At 44.1% G+C, this 16073-nt stretch overlaps 1 protein-coding gene and 1 long non-coding RNA gene across 4 annotated transcripts in view; one reads left to right on the forward strand and one right to left on the reverse strand.

Moving 5' to 3' along the window:
- LOC129603153 (uncharacterized) overlaps nt 1–6724 on the forward strand; it is a 35105-nt gene extending 28381 nt beyond the window's left edge. Inside the window, exon 3 of the long non-coding RNA XR_008692825.1 lies at nt 6290–6724. This is a non-coding gene — a long non-coding RNA (uncharacterized LOC129603153). The remainder of the gene's footprint in view (nt 1–6289) is intronic.
- The window catches only part of sox1b (SRY-box transcription factor 1b), a 51421-nt gene that overhangs the window by 8819 nt on the left and 26529 nt on the right, over nt 1–16073 (reverse strand). For 2 of the 3 annotated variants that reach the window (XM_029128928.3, XM_041068034.2), the window contains exon 1: nt 4010–5369. The exons of the other annotated variant lie outside the window; for it this stretch is intronic. The gene's annotated coding sequence lies outside the window, so the exon portion shown is untranslated. Of the gene's footprint in view, nt 1–4009; nt 5370–16073 lie in introns of those variants that run through there. 3 annotated transcript variants of the gene reach the window in all.

Genomic DNA, 16073 nt, shown 5'->3' on the forward strand with positions numbered 1-16073 from the left:
AGTCCAACGCTCACACAAACCCATACACACACACACACACGCATTTAATTTAATTAGAGCATGAACTGCCTCCCTCTCTGCCAGTATTGTCAAGGTGCTCAGGAGCAGCCAACACTATCACTGATTGCTTCTAGATAGGAAGAAATTTGATTATGCCATGTGTTTGAGTTGGTCTCTTTGTGTGTGTGCGTGTGTGTGTGTGTGTGTGTGTGTGTGTGTGTGTGTGTGTGTGTGTGTGTGTGTGTGTGTGTGTGTGTGTGTGTGTGTGTGTGTTTGAATCAGTGTTGAGAGCAAAGGTACAGCAGGCTGATGGGCTGAAGGGTTGAAAAGGATGAGATGATTTGATAGAATGCAAGAGGAGCTGCAGTCTGGACGTGGGTAGTTTTGCTAAGCATGAGGACTGATGCTGTTTTGAACCCTGGCTTAGTCTGAAATCCTTCCCTTTTTGAATTATTTGCAATAGAGCAGAAATGTAATAGTTTACCATACAACAATCAGTTTTTACCTCATAAAATATGTTATTTGTGATCTGGCCTTGTAATTAACATAATCTAATTGGTATATAATTTAAATATTCTGAAAAAAATGTGAAAGTAAAATTGATATAAATGACCTCAGTCTCTATGAAAACGCAATTAAGTCTAAAGTGGTGAAAGGATGGTACCTTCAGGAGGAGAAGGTCACTAATCTCTTTTATTAGTTAGATTTTCAAACACACAGGAAGTCAACAAGAAATCTCTGTGTAATGAGATTAACATCACAACAGTGAAGACCAGATAGAGATGGAGAGAAGGAAAGCGTGAAGAAGTGACCTTTTGAAGAATGAGGCAAGGTTGGAGAAATCCTGCTGAGGAATGGTGAAAAGGAAAAAAACAGAGGGATTGAGAGGCAGGGCCGGTGGAATGACCAGCAAAAACAGATTAGTCGACCATGAAGAGGATTACCAGCAATGATAGTCCCTCTGAGGGCGCACGATCAGTCGCAGCCAATGCAAACACACACACACACACACATAATGAACACATCAAAGTCATCGGTTCAACCTGTCAGTCTGATGCCAACACACACGTCTGCCAGCAAACATTAACAACACTAACCCCAACACGAGAAAACGTTTCTTCCTTTAACTTTAACAATTTCTGTACATACAGTATTAATCATATTTATTATATATATTATGTATAAATAATAGCATTGTATTCAAACTCTGCCTGACTTACTTTTATTAGACCACACATCTGCCAGAGTCTTTCCTGAGGTTTAAAGAGTAACTCTGGCAGAAGACAATGTAAAACCCTTAATTAACACCACCACCACCACCACCACCACCAAAAAAAATGCAATTTTGAAATGCAGGACTAAAGCTGCGTGCCACTTATTTAGATAGAGTGCAGGTTGCCACGCATAGAGTTACAGGCTACAATGGAAGGCAACGAAACAACCAAAGGCTCAGTGGCTGCAAGTTTAGCTTCTTCAGATATACCAAAATCAGTTGTTTTATAGTAAAGCTGACCAGAGACGGAAGTGAGGCCTGTCACAGAGCCAAGGAGCCGTAACAGCATCTGCGGTGAAAGGCCTGCTTCTATTATCAGCTGTGAAACCACTAACACTTATAGGACATTAGGCAAAGTCAAAAAATACGTGTTAAAAAACACACGGTACTAGTTGGAGACTTCTGTTATGTTGCCAGCGTACCACAGGGTGTTACTGCTGCAGCTTCAGCCACACGGCTGCACAGTGTCCAGTTAACCAACATCGTTGTTGTTTGAAGAGTTTAGATTTTCTCATTTTTATTTTTTATTTGAGCCTTTTTGAAATCTAAACAAGGATATTGCAAATTGTCATCTTCTGTAGATATAAATTTTTCTCATATTTGACATCTGTGGGCCTTAAAGCAGCAACTTTGCTTACTACCACCCCCTGCTTTAAACTATTGTTCTATTCAGGTATTATTACTTTGTCTTGGCACAGCCAGACATCTAAATATCAACAAAATTCAAAATACAGGATTCAATGGTGCTGTCACCCTTGAGTTGATTGCCTTTTCATACATAATTATTACACACACACTGTGTGCTTTTCTGGTCCAGTTCAAGGTTTTGTGCAAACAAAGCTCAGTCAGACCCATGTGAAGATCCAGGGTTCAATTTGTCACCAAACTGCTGGGAAGGACAAAGAACCACAAACTCACAGAAAACGAGTGCAAACAAGTACAAACAATACAAACGGTCCTTCAGACGGAAATTCAACCCAATATATGACAACAAACACAACCTCACTTTGCCCCAGCTCCTGTCCACTTTGGCATAATGACATGAAGTCAAAAGTTTAGGAAACACAGTGAGTTAAGCAAAAGAAAATAATTCCAAACATCTACTGTAACATCCCCCTTGGAACAAATGTAGTTTGAGCCTGCATCACAGGCTCAAAAAATCTGAAAGCAAGTCTTGTTTCAGCCACCAGGCTATGAAAAGTTGTTTGCGTACGTCCAGGTCACTGCAGCCTCAGGCAGCAGCCTGTAAGACAGTTTGACCTATGATTGTGTAACAGGACAGCATATAATAATAATTTAAAGTCAATTAAATTAGGAAATCCACTCCAGGTTCCACATTCAGTAACATTCTTAATTCCTGACCACTCGTGACGTGGGTGTGTCCGTATGCAATTAGCGTGGCGCTAATACTGAAGTTGGATGGGTTCAGACCAGTTGTCTGTCACTGGAACCTCTGTGATGATAATACGTGTGTGTGTATGTTTACAGGTTGATTGTTGATGTTCAGTTTGTCGCGACGAGGCAGTTCTGCGTGTATTGTGTAGTTGTGGTGCTTTTATTTTGATAGTAATGACTGGGTGGGCATGTTCATGTTGTGTGCCTTAGTGTTCCCAATATATATCCCAATATTTCCCAATATATCCCAAGTCAAATCCAAGCTCTGCTTCCTTAGTGTTAGTGTTAATGCTTCAGGTTAGTAGTTTTGTTAGTGTCATTGGTATAACCCCGGTCATCGTCCTAATACTTTACACTTTAATTGCATGTGTTTTAGTCAAATCAGCTGGCGTCTCCATGGTGACACGCGACAGCTTTCTCAATTTTAAATGAAATGTTAGACTCAGGAAAAAAAAGGTCAGATTTTGATTTATGAGCTTTGCACAAACAAATCGATATCCAAATAAAATGATAGAAGTTGCTAAACCTTTCCTTGCTGTTGACATTTATATTTGTCCTGCTGGGGCAAACTTTTGATATGAGGACCCCCCTCGGAGAAGGATGGCTCCACTCTCTCCAGCACTCGTCCTAAATGAGGGCTTTTTTCCTGCGCTTCGCTGCTGTTGGTGGGGGGCGACGGCTTCAGGAAGAATGAGGACTTCCTGTGGAGGGCCTTTAAGTGCAGGCCTGAGGAGCCTCTCTCTTACTCGCTCTGCCTCCTGCACTTCCTCTGGGTCTCTCGCTCGCCCTAAATGGGGTCAAGCTCCCATCCAGGACCTGCTGCTTTCAAAGACCCCAAAGAGCAGCTCTCCTCCACCTGCCCTTTTCCCTATAGCCTCACATCCTTTTCTTCTTCTCTTTTCATTCTCGGGCACCACCTCGGGTCTATAGCTCCTGTTTACCAGCTTCCTCCTCTGGAACAGGCTCACATTGGTCACTTATTTGCTGGCCTCCACGTGTTTTCACTGAACTATTGCGCATTCACCAGAAACAACAGTTCATACAGTAGTTCCAGTTGAACAATAGCAGTTATGAAGAAGGAAGCCTTTTTATATTATCATTGTTCATCTCTTCTCAGTTTCATAGTCGAAACATAAACTATCAGCCTTTTCCAAGATCAGTTCAATGCCCACAATGCAGAGTTTGCAGGAGGCAAAACTTTCAGGTCTAAGTCAACCTGGGTCTGACGTCACCATAACTAGAAGAAGACAGTTTATGTTGATGCAACTACAGTAATGCACCTCAACCACCTCCATGGTTCAGAGGGGCCTCCCTCATTCAGAAGTACAGTAGCAAACGTACCTTCCCTCCTTTCAAGGGGCATCCACCTGTCCTCGTCAGAGAACCCCACCCCGGCAGGTCAAGGGCTGTTTCCATGAATACACCAATATCTCCATCCAGGCAGCTCCCCTTCTTGCGTAGAATTAAGCCATGCGATAATCTCCCATCCTTGTTCCTCGGGTTTACAGTACAAACGCAGCACATCCAGCTTCGCGGTGACGGCTCATCAGCATCCTCAGTCCAGTTTATGAAGAGCAGGAGCGTTTGCAGTGACAGAACCCGGACCTTTACCTCAGCGTCCGCGTCTTCCACACCTGCCTCTGCTCTTCCTGCCCTTTGCACCTCTCCTGCCTCCTTGCGTCCCCTTCCCAGGTCACCCCTTCCCTCTCCGTACGGCGTTCCTGCCATCTCCAGCCCTTTCCGGCACCACTGCCGACAGCCGGCGGAACTCTCCTCTCCCCTCCAGCCCATACCGGGTTTTATTTAATTTGTCCATATAATAGACGTGAATAAACCGGGGGTTTATGGCTGCACAGGCAGAGAAAGCAACAGGAGGGAGGGGCACGCCGCTCACCAGTGTGTGTCAAAAGAGAAACAATAAGTGCCATTATTTTTGATTGGCTTCCCTTTTTTGAAAATTACTTCCAAAGTGTGATGTTCCATTGTGGGAGCTGAATAATGCTGAACAATGCAGCGGGGGGCAGGGGGGTAGTCTTATATATTCAGACTAATATTCAAGCCAATGCGGGCCGGCCTGCACTGGATAACCCTGCAGCGCTGCGACCGGGCCTGGGGTTAGGCTCATAATGGGAGGCCTTTGGTTCCCTTTGTGGCGTCTGTGTCAACAGAGAGGCCGCTGGGAGCTGCCTGGCATGCGGAGCGGAGAAAAGGCCCTTTATCCCGCTCTTTGTGGAGAGAGACGTTATCACAGCAACTCCCAGTCTGTCTGTCTGTCTGTTTACCGTGTTGGTTCTGAGTGGGGTTCTGACGGGAGTGAAACGCGCCCGCACTGGATCTGTTCACACACCCTGTACATACAGCACTGGTGGAGACTGCTCCACGTAGCGCGTGTGTCATCTTTCACAACGAATGAAAACTTATTTTAGCTGCTGACGAATACACACATCGCGGGTCCCACTGGCACAACCAGGGTAAGAGCAACAGTGAGACCATGTGTACAGTATTTTCACAGCTTCATTAATATATAGACTAGACTATAACACTTTCACACACGAGCAGGGGCTGATTTGCCAATATCACCATCACCTTCATTCATCAGCCCCACCTGGGACAGAGATGGGCACTTGTGTTTGCTGATGACACACACACACACACACACACACACACACACACACACACACACACACACACACACACACACACACACACACACACACACACACACACACACACACACACACACAGGACTATTATACGGTCTCCTCGCTGCAGCGAGCCAACCTTGACAACGCAGGGGAAGCTGAATAAATAGTGGCATCCGAACATGCACAGCTGTACACATGTATGTAAATACACACACAGAAAACCAGCACCTAAACAAACAAGCGCGGCAGCAGACGCCAAACAGCTCTCATTACCAGCTAGCACAATAAGCTGATGTCCAGACACACGCACGAAAGAGGTACACGCTCAGTCCACACACACACACGCACGCACGCACGCACGCACGCACGCACGCACGCATGCACGCACACACACTGCCAGAGACCCCAAACTACATGTTCTGTTTAACTTTAGTCTAATTTTAGAACATTATTTTCTCTAAAAAGGTCAAATGTGTATCTATGAGCAGATTATTGCACATGTAGATTATATATAGATTTACAAGCTCTACATAAATATAGCGAGAGCTGATAACGTGGGAGCTGGTGGAGGCCTCTGGATTCTGTTTGTTTACCAGAACCAGAGCAGCATCAGCAGTTTCCTATTGGTGCCTATTGTTGGGCTGCTGCAGATAAAGCTCGACACAGGGAACAAGTGGTCAGCATAGAAGGCGACAGAAAGAAGGAGCGGCCCGGCAGAGAAAGCCCATCAGTCAGGGAAAAGCCAACTCTATATATCCCCATTTATACCACTGCATTTCAACTATTCTTTCCAGTTTGTTTGAGTGTTCAAGTCTTTACATAAAAATATTTGAGCTGTGGAGCATTAAATGCTGGATCCTGCTTTTGTGGTTACAAATTAGAGTCTAAATAATTGTCCCTAACTTTAATACAGCAATTAACTTCCTTTACTTCCTGTAGGAATGTATGTAATTTGTATGTTTTTTTCTCCCTGTAGTTTTGAATATTCATGCAGGAGTGAAGAAGCTGCAGTTTTACTGTGCATCGCTGGTGCAGTGAATCATTTTGTGTCAATATTTCACGGGGAATAAGTTGCACATGCAATAAAGATGCTTCAACATGTTTGACTTTAGATACAACAGGTTTTCACCTCATTTATTACTACACACATTTCAAAATGTTCAACGTGTAAATGGAAATGAGATAAACAGTAAAACATAATTAAACCCTTGTTGAGTCGCCCTCATTGTGTTTCTTTTGTACAGTTTGTACATACTAAATAATCTGCGCTACCCCCACTATAATTACATCAGTCTCCTCTGGGGGCTTTATGTCCTACAGTAAGTCTACTCTTGTCATGTACATGCACACTCCCAGCTCTGACAAGCCACAGGACAGACGCTATCGTCCCTGCGCTGTCTTCAGCCTGTTCCCTCTGCCACACACACCTCGTCCTATGTAGCACATGCTGTCTCTGTGCTGATAGCATGTCTAACATGTGTATTTCTATACTGTACAATCTGTGCCTGTTTGAATACCGGTGTGACATGGACTTAAAGAAAAGCATTGTGGTCCTGGCTCCTCTCCTCACTGTCTTACTCCCCTTTTAATTACACGTGGGCCTAATGTTTTAATGAAGTGTTCACAAAACTAGTTGGTGTTCATTTACTGTGTGACTCACAGTCACACAAGCCTCTACTTCACCATCATCAATGAGGGTAACAGGAGCTACAACTATCAAATATTTTCATGGTTACTTGTTTTCCATATTTCATATTTATATAATCAATAAAATTGATTCACAGACAGAAAAGCTACAATTTATCACTAGATATTTGTTAATCAGACATCCTATAGTATTCTTCAGTAAAAAAATCTAGTCACACATTTATTTCTTTTTCTTTTCTTACATGATAAGTCGGTGTGTTGGTTGGCTCGAGAAACCCGAGATTTTTTTTGAAAGCATACAATAACTTTGGACTTTTGGAAATGACTGTTCTAGGCACATGTGAAATAGTCAGGTGTTTTCTGTGACTAGTGGAATCGGCAGGAATGTACATATACTGTACGTTTGACTTACAATGAAGAATCAAGCTACGTGTGGCAGTTCCTCAAAGAAAGCTTTGAGGAACAGAGGATTTCAGTACAGCAGGTGGATAAAAGTCATTGTTGTTTGGATATTTTCAGATTTATACCGCAATAGGGGAAAAAAGTGAAATAATGTGAAATACTCTGTTAAACTCACTTGTACAATAAAGTGCATGGGTCAAATTCACCTCAATATTACTGTAGATCCTGCCTTGATAAACCGACAACACACACAGAAAGTTTAGTTTCATCCAAATCCTACTGAGAGAAGTGTCATTCACAGGTTATTAGTAGTTATTATCTGCCGATATGAGGTGCTGACACTTCACCTCCTCCAGGCTGCATGCTCTCATTCAGCTGAAGCCTTTGATCGGAACCCTTTCTTCACTTCACTGTGTAGGCACAGGCGGCACAAACACTCTGACCTTGCTATCAAACATTATAGATTTCCTCCTGTGGATCCGTTGCTCAAGTGTTTATCTCATTGAAGGGGTGCGCGCACACAGACACACACGCACACACACACACACACACACATACACAGTACCAGCCGTGGTAATGTTGAAAGACATGGAAAAGAAACTTTTAGTAGAAGGAAAATTTAAGCGACACACTAACATAGATTGTTGGCTTCAAGTTCAACATCAGTCTCAAATTAAATAATTATTCGTAGTCAAAGTTACTACAAAACTAATATTTATTAATAATCATTATTATTTTTATTTGTTCTAGTTTTATCATCATCCTTGTTACCGTCATTGCCATTATTTAAATTTAAGGCTGCACCGTATTATGGTTATTGTTGTAAATGATCTTCACTATAAACGGCTGTAAACACAATCATCCTGTCCAACAGGATGCAGTAACACAAAGTGAATGTAGCAAAACAAACAAACAAAACCCACTTTACCCACTCACACGTCTGTGTATCACACTGTGGCAGAGAGACTTTCTTTTGTGAGCGCACACAACAGCCACTTTTTCATCTATATTTCTACTTGTGTGTGTGTGTGTGTGTGTAACAAAAAGGTCCAAACAGTCTTTGTTACAGAGCCTGTAAGTTAGTGCGTAGCTCACAATGAACAATCGATGAGAGGTTTTCTCATCAAACGCAGCTTTTTGGACCCGGACGGGACCACGCAGTTCTACAAATATTTTGGCTGCGAGCCATTCGTTCTCCAGGATTCGGTGTTCCTCTAACTTGCCTTGTTCTATCTTCTCCGCCGCCGTGACTCAAACGTGCGCCGCGCCCACACAGACGCACACAGGCTCCATTCACAGCCTCCCAACCACGTCCCCGTCTCTGCTGCCGCTGCTGTCGCGCGCCGCTGTCTCTGCCTCCGCCCTCTCGTCTCACCCAAGGTCTGCGCAGAAGAATGGCGAACGGGCGGATTAGCATTAGACCTCAGCAGTTAATTGAAGTGTGAGCACACGTTCAGATCACTGTTGCCTTTAACTTCCTTCTCTAGAGGAACATCTGGATTTTAGCTGGAAGAGCAGTTTTTAGAAGCTTCATTAGGTTGTTTGACCCTCTGCTCTCCACATTATCCCTTTAACAACCACAGATCATTTCACTCATTGGGGAGGAATAGAGATCGATGGGACGCCAATGTTTGTCAGATGCTCCTCTTGTCTTGCGTGGTGAGATAAGATTATTAGCGAGCCTCTTCCCACGCTCATCCACACCCACACACACACTCATGAAACCTCAGGTCACTGTGTGGGAGCCGCAAACAAGCCTCGAAGAGCTGATGTTATCAGCTGCTGTAGGAAATTAAAGGGAGGGTCCAGCGCTATTATGCAGATTGGTGATAGAGGCCCGTACGACTGGCCCGAAGGCCCTCGGAGCAGCGCTCACCCCCTCTGGACACAGCTACGTACTGTACCACATGTGTCTTCAGACGCAGGGAGCGTGACGCACGCACAAACGAGAGACAAAGAAAGTGAGGGAACGAGGGTGAAAGTGAGGCCGATGAGCGATAAGGAGAGTTGAATGGAAAGTGAGTCCAGGCCATGATGTTGTTATTACAGATTGATATACTCTTCACGTCCCTTTTATTCAAACAGCTCACCTCTCAGAATCAGATGCTCTGAGCTCTTTGATGACTACTTTGAGCTGAATCCATGTTATTACAGGTATTACATCAAATTGCCCGTGTTGAGGTGAGGGGGGATTATGGTGCTTTTGGGTCAATACTTCCTCTGAGCTGTTTGGCTGCTGAAGCTGAGGAGCGATTAGGCCTTTGTCTGTCAATCCGACTTCACAGAGGCAGTTATCACACGCGCACACACACACGCACGCACACACACACGTGCAGAAACCGAGTGATTATGGCCTTAGGTATAATCGGGCCCATTCAGTAAGTTGAAGGGTGTCAGATCTAGTGTTTCCAGGGCCCCACACACGAACACCTATGCACACACACACACACACACACACACACACACACACACACGCACACGTGCTCACACACACACCCTCTGAATGGAAGAATGCCAGTTTGTTGGCTGGAAGAGAGATGACAGGTGAAAGATGGAAAATACAGAGCCGAGCAGAAACAGCGAGTGTATAACTCCGACATTTTCACCCATTTACTCCAGTACGCTACGTTCTCAGGGGGGTGGAACCATGCGTTCATTCATAATCGCTGCCGTCGCTGCTCCAAATAAACACACTGCCTATTTCAGCCTGTTGTGCACACACAACGCGGTGTCGTTCAAAAGCACGGACATCCTCGTCTGGCCTTAACGTGGATGTAGATGCTGCTGGGCTGCAGCTCCAACAGCTGCCACCTGCCGTTGAGGTGTTTGCTTCGATGGAAGAACTTTTTTTTTTTTTTTTTCAAATTAAGCAGCACTGGCACCGCTGCAGATTTGCTGCCCAGCACCGCTTCCTGTGAGAGTTTCCACCTGGAACATCATCATGCTCCCAGTTTCATTCAGACAGAAGTATGAGTGAAAAATGCCGAACTTTACTGTTCAACGAGCACCTTGTAACAGTTCATGTTCCTCCATGTTCTTTGTAGCCAGGCAGGTACTGTACAGTAGGAGCACACACAGTATATGTTCACTGAGGATGTGCATTAGAGCGGGTTCAAGCAGAGGTCATCTCTGAATTCAGACCTGGCAAAGCTCCTCTAGAGCCACTCAGGTGTAAAGCTCACAGGCTGAGTACACTTCATCTTGATATGTAGAATCATCTCTGAGGGCAACATTCTCGCTATAGAAGCAGCATAATAGTAATACGGCCATCCTCATCATTTTCTGCTCTGCGAGTGTTAATGTGCTAATGATGTGCCGCTGTTTAAAGAAGCGACGCCAGCTTTTTATTTTTCGCGTCGGTTTGATTCTATTAATGCCGTTTTGTGCAAGTGTATTATCACAGCTTGAGCTAGTGCACGGTGATGTTATTAGGGGGTCCGGGCCGACTCGCAGTGGGGCTGAGCTGATTTCCACTTCACTTTTGTGTGGGTTAATGGAAAAAAACCTGAAAAATCCTGAGCCTAATGGGATTTGGTGATAAGACATTACCAGCACTGGGTCCTGCTTTTGTCTCTAGCTGGGAGTTCAATGGCTGTGCCAATAAGAGTGAGCGCTCAGGCCTCGGTTACCGTAGAGACAGGGGAACGCAGGCCACGGTGTCGCCATGGTAAACAGGGGAGGTGCTTGTTAAACTTCTACACACACACACACACACACACACACACACACACACACACACACACACACACACACTACATGTCCAGTGCTTCTTTTTTCCACCCACAAAACAATTGCAATTTAAACTGAATAGTCTGGTTTGGACACTAATGACTGTCGACAGAGGAGGAAAAGCTGTTCACCATGAACGAACCCACACTGCTCGCTTTTACTCCTAATCATCTTAATGCTTCATCTACCTCACATTGCACATTATTTCATTCTATTTAAACAGTACTTTGGTTGGAAATAAACTAGACTACTCAAGAAATTCAAGTTTGACTATAATATTTACTTATGTCGTAGTAATAAGTACAGACCCAAAAAATACAGAAGCAAACAAACCAAACTGTATTTTAGACACCATTTAGAGTTGCTTTTGACAGCAGGACTTTTCCAGATTTTTTCTCTCTGTGTCTTACAAAAAACATGTTGGCAGAACCCTGAAACCTTGTTAAGTTTAATTCAAGGAGAAAACCGCTTGAAAACAGTGTTCCTGAGAATTTACTTTGAAGAATTTGCCTACATTAGTACTATTTTCCTTTACACAAATGGAGCTTTTAGTCAGTAGCAACACAAAAGAAAAGGTTACTGGGCTGAAAAGAAACGTTTTGAATCAAAAACAATAAAACCATGCTGTATAAAATGCAAGAAAACACTGATATAGTTATCATATACAGTGGTATATGATAATGGAGCTGATTTGAACCACTATGAAAATACAAAAGTTTCATTACACGCTGCATTCTGTAAATCAACTAGAAACTAAGACTGTCATTATGATACTGTACCTTTTGAATTTTCACGTCTCATACAAAACGGAAATTGCAATAAAAGAATTTAAGCAAAAAAAATGTCACCACCAGATTCAAAAACTCTTTGATTGTATACTATTACTATTACTACTAGTCTATGCTGGTATAGACTTTAGTGTCACAGAGGTGCGAGTCGTGTTTGATTGACAGCCTCAGGTTTTAGCTCCTAGCATGTTTTTTTTCAAACTGCTCAAGCTTTGTGTTTTCTCTCATGATCATTGTCAGACTATTGGTTGTGGTTTGGTGGCGGTTCCTGTCTGTGCTCTTTCACTTCCACGACAACAATGGCAGAGAGAGCAAACCCGAAGCAGGAGAGAGAGAGAGAGAGAGAGCGAGCGAGCGAGCAGAGTGCTGCCTGGCTCGCCTGCACCTGCAGCGCGTCAGCTCCATGGCCAGGCACAAAACAAGCAAATTACAGAGCACGCCACAAAGACAGTGGCCTTGTCATCTCTTCCTGCCAGGAAGGATTTCCTAAATTACCTGCAGGGCGCCGGGAGGACGGCCCTATAGCCAATCTGCCACTCGAGCATGGAGGTGAGCACGACCCTCCCTGCGCCGAGGTCAGTCCACAACCTGATGTGGAGCCAGTGCCGTCATCCAGTCAGCCTAGTTCTACTTGACACTGGATCCAAGAGAGGGATATTGGACCGGTGCAGAGTGCTCATCTCAGGGCTGATGCTTAATGAAACACCTAAATAATTCCCTTATACTTTAGTTACCACTAGTTACAGTAGTGCTGTGCTAATAGAGTTGACAGATCTGAATACGGAGTTGGATCACAGTCAAATTAGCTGTTAAGGACCGGTACCTCTGCTACGGCCGGTTTGCACAACATAAACATGTGAACAGAGTGAAACAGACAAAAGGCCGAGTTTGTGTCAACAAACTATAACTATTAAAAGGCTGAATATTGTTACTGTAGCAGCGTCAGAGAAAGTAAGTGAATGCTGGTAATTTCTCATTGTAGGGAAAATGATGGGACGTGAATGGGACGTGTAAATATAATGATCTCTCACACACACACACACACACACACACACACACACACACACACACACACACACACACACACACACACACACACACACACACGCAGGGTAATGACATTTAAATGGCTCATTTGAAGATAAAAGGCCTGCTGACATCAAATGGATGCTTGTTATCATAATAGCAAACTACTAACAAGAAATGAAGCTGCATAAAAAGACATGCCTCATGTTTGTCTCCATGAATACAATAACTAACCAAACAAATATTGTTAACAAACAGCGATCTAAACTGTCTATTCACGGCAGCACATTATGCCAATGCGAAACAATTTTGCTTTACCAATGGCTGGAAGAAATTAGCGTGCATTACAGCCCGCTCCGCCGGCATTTCCAATTAATTTCCTTTTAACAGCCATGACAAAACACGGCGGTGGCATTATCACCCCTGAATTTTGTCAGCGGACAAAATCTAGATTTGAAAAGGAGATTTATGGCGCTCATAAATAATCGGCAGCACCATGAATGACACACAACAGACGCCGCGCATTTGCTTGGAACTTTAACGGCGGAATGCTCCATCATCAACCAGGGTGCGACACCGAACCAGTCAGCCCCTTCCATTAGACTCTGGTGACGTCCAAAGTTTCCTCTCACACACACTGAACCGCTGTTTTTTTTTATCTTCACTTCCTGCATAGCTTTCATCTTCCTCATCAGGCCCCTCGTCTTCCATTTCTCTATCTCCTCCTTCTCCACCTCCTCCTTTCTTTCTGTCCTTCCCTCTTGGAGGGTCTAGCTGTAATAGCTGTAATTTTGCCATATTACAAGACAGCACATTAGTCTCTGCCTGCACTATTTACACAGGTTAGCCGTCCAACTAAGCCATTTCCACAGGATCATTATAGCATGTGGTGTCCCAATACACTTGGGAATTCGGAGATGAAATGATGGCTTGAATGCATTATCGTGTGTGTGTGTGTGTGTGTGTGTGTGTGTGTGTGTGTGTGTGTGTGTGTGTGTGTGTGTGTGTGTGTGTGTGTGTGTGTGTGTGTGTGTGTTTGAGAGAGAGAGAGAGAGAGAGAGAGAGAGAGAGAGAGAGAGAGATCAAGGCAAGACTGCACAATAGATCTCTTTAAAAGACATATATGATACTATTAAGATTCTCTGAGTGCCAGTTACACTACTGTACCACTACTTTAAGTGGCATTCCAGCCATTTTGATACATTATGAAGATGGCTTCATATATTATACCCGGATCTTGTTTAAGATGTTCAGCAGCTGCCTCAAAGTGCTGCAGGCAATTTGACAAAATTATCAATCCCCCCACTTTCGGCTGCCCCTCTTTTCTGGGAGTGATATGATCTTAAATCAGTGCATTCCTCGTCCCACCTGATGGATCTGAGGAGCTTGACACCGTTTACTGGAAACCATCTCACATCTATCTGCCTGATGACACTCGGACTGACGTGTGACCAAGGCCGTGTCCTGGATGTTGTACATTGGTCGGTTAAACACTGAATCACACATGTTGAACTTGCATTTTTCTCTCCCTTTCCCGTTTCACTAAGGTTTAAACAGTCGGCCCTGGTCTGTCAGAGCAGAGGAGCATTGTTCGCGCATCTCGGCAGCAGTCACACGCCTGCTGTCACCTGCCAATCACTGTCACTTCAGCCAGAGATGCTGAAGCCAGATGAGGCTTTTCAGCTCGGCAGATACCCACAGGCCAGCTTTTCTCGTCACCGCCGTGTACTGACAGAAATCACAGCCTTTACAAAGCTGTGTGACCACACACACGGGCTTTTATTAACACCATTTTTTCCAGCCTTTCAAGACAGTCATCATTATTAAGCTAGAGTTTGTTCAGTGTCATGACAGATACTGTTGCTCAGCTGTGCTGTTAACATCATATTAGCACACAGATTAAAACTGGGATGAGAATGAGTAATTTAGTAATGAGGGCTCAGTTTTTCCAGACATCAGTCCCACAAGGAATTTTTGTTTTCATAATCTGGACTGAGGTCGTTATTATGTGGTTTTGTTTCCAGATGATGGAATTATTGAGTTAAGTTTTTCTCACGGTGTGAGTGGTTGTAAAAGAAATGTGCAAAGCTGTTTAGTTAAGTTGTGTCACGCGTGTGTCTAAGATTTAATGCGTAGGTGCGTCAGGTCCTCAAAGACAGCAGACGTCTGAGGGGGTTTCCCGTCCAACGGGTGGGGTAGACCCAGTACACACACACACACACACACACACACACACACACAGAACGGTCCCCATGGCAGTATCAGGACACTGTCAGGCCAAACAAAAGGCTTTATCTTCCTCCCCTCTTTCAGTCTGGGTGATTGGCCCAGAAATGAGAAGAAAAGGCCACGTCCTCACCACAAATGTCAGCCACCCCCCTATCGCTAGTGTGTGTGTGTGTGTGGGGGGGGGGGGGGGGGCATCGACAACATTTATCTGTCTGACAAGGCTGCAGAGGCCAAGGAAATCTTCCTGTCACTGTGTTAGAGTAATATGGACATATTAAGACACACACACACACACACACACACACACACACACACACACACACACACACACACACACACACACACACACACACACACACACGGAGTTCATGTACTATATACAGTATACATCAGTATAAATCATAATGATAACAAGTCAGTGTTGATTTATTTATGAAGCCACACTTACAGCTGGATCTATTTTAATATGTTGAAAACTTGGCCGGTAATTCTTTCTTGGATGTTTTCCCACAGTCCACTTTGTTCTTACAGGTTTTGAACAGTGAAAACACAAAACCCACGTGTGTGACTTCTGCTAAATCCTGTGAGCCTGAGACGTCCTCTAAGCATCATGTTCGCGTTGACCCCAAACTTTCTTTTTTCTCTCATCTGCTTGAAGCAACAGCTTTAAAATCTCATTCCTTCCCACTGTCCATCATGACCTCTCATCCACCAGCGCTCTCTCTTCATGAGCTTTCCATCACTAATTGAAGGATCATTTTAGCCACAGGATATGGCTGAAGACACTAATCAGCACCTCATTAAGGGTTGTTAAAGGACAATTGGACATAATTCCTCTAATCCACTGGATATTTAATTAATTAACCAGCAATTACAGACCAACAACTATACTGCTGGCATGTTCGAACTCGACAGACAATTTCAGCTGTCTGGCTGTGT

The sequence above is a fragment of the Betta splendens genome, chromosome 2 (assembly GCF_900634795.4).
Source record: "Betta splendens chromosome 2, fBetSpl5.4, whole genome shotgun sequence".
NCBI lineage: Eukaryota > Metazoa > Chordata > Actinopteri > Anabantiformes > Osphronemidae > Betta > Betta splendens.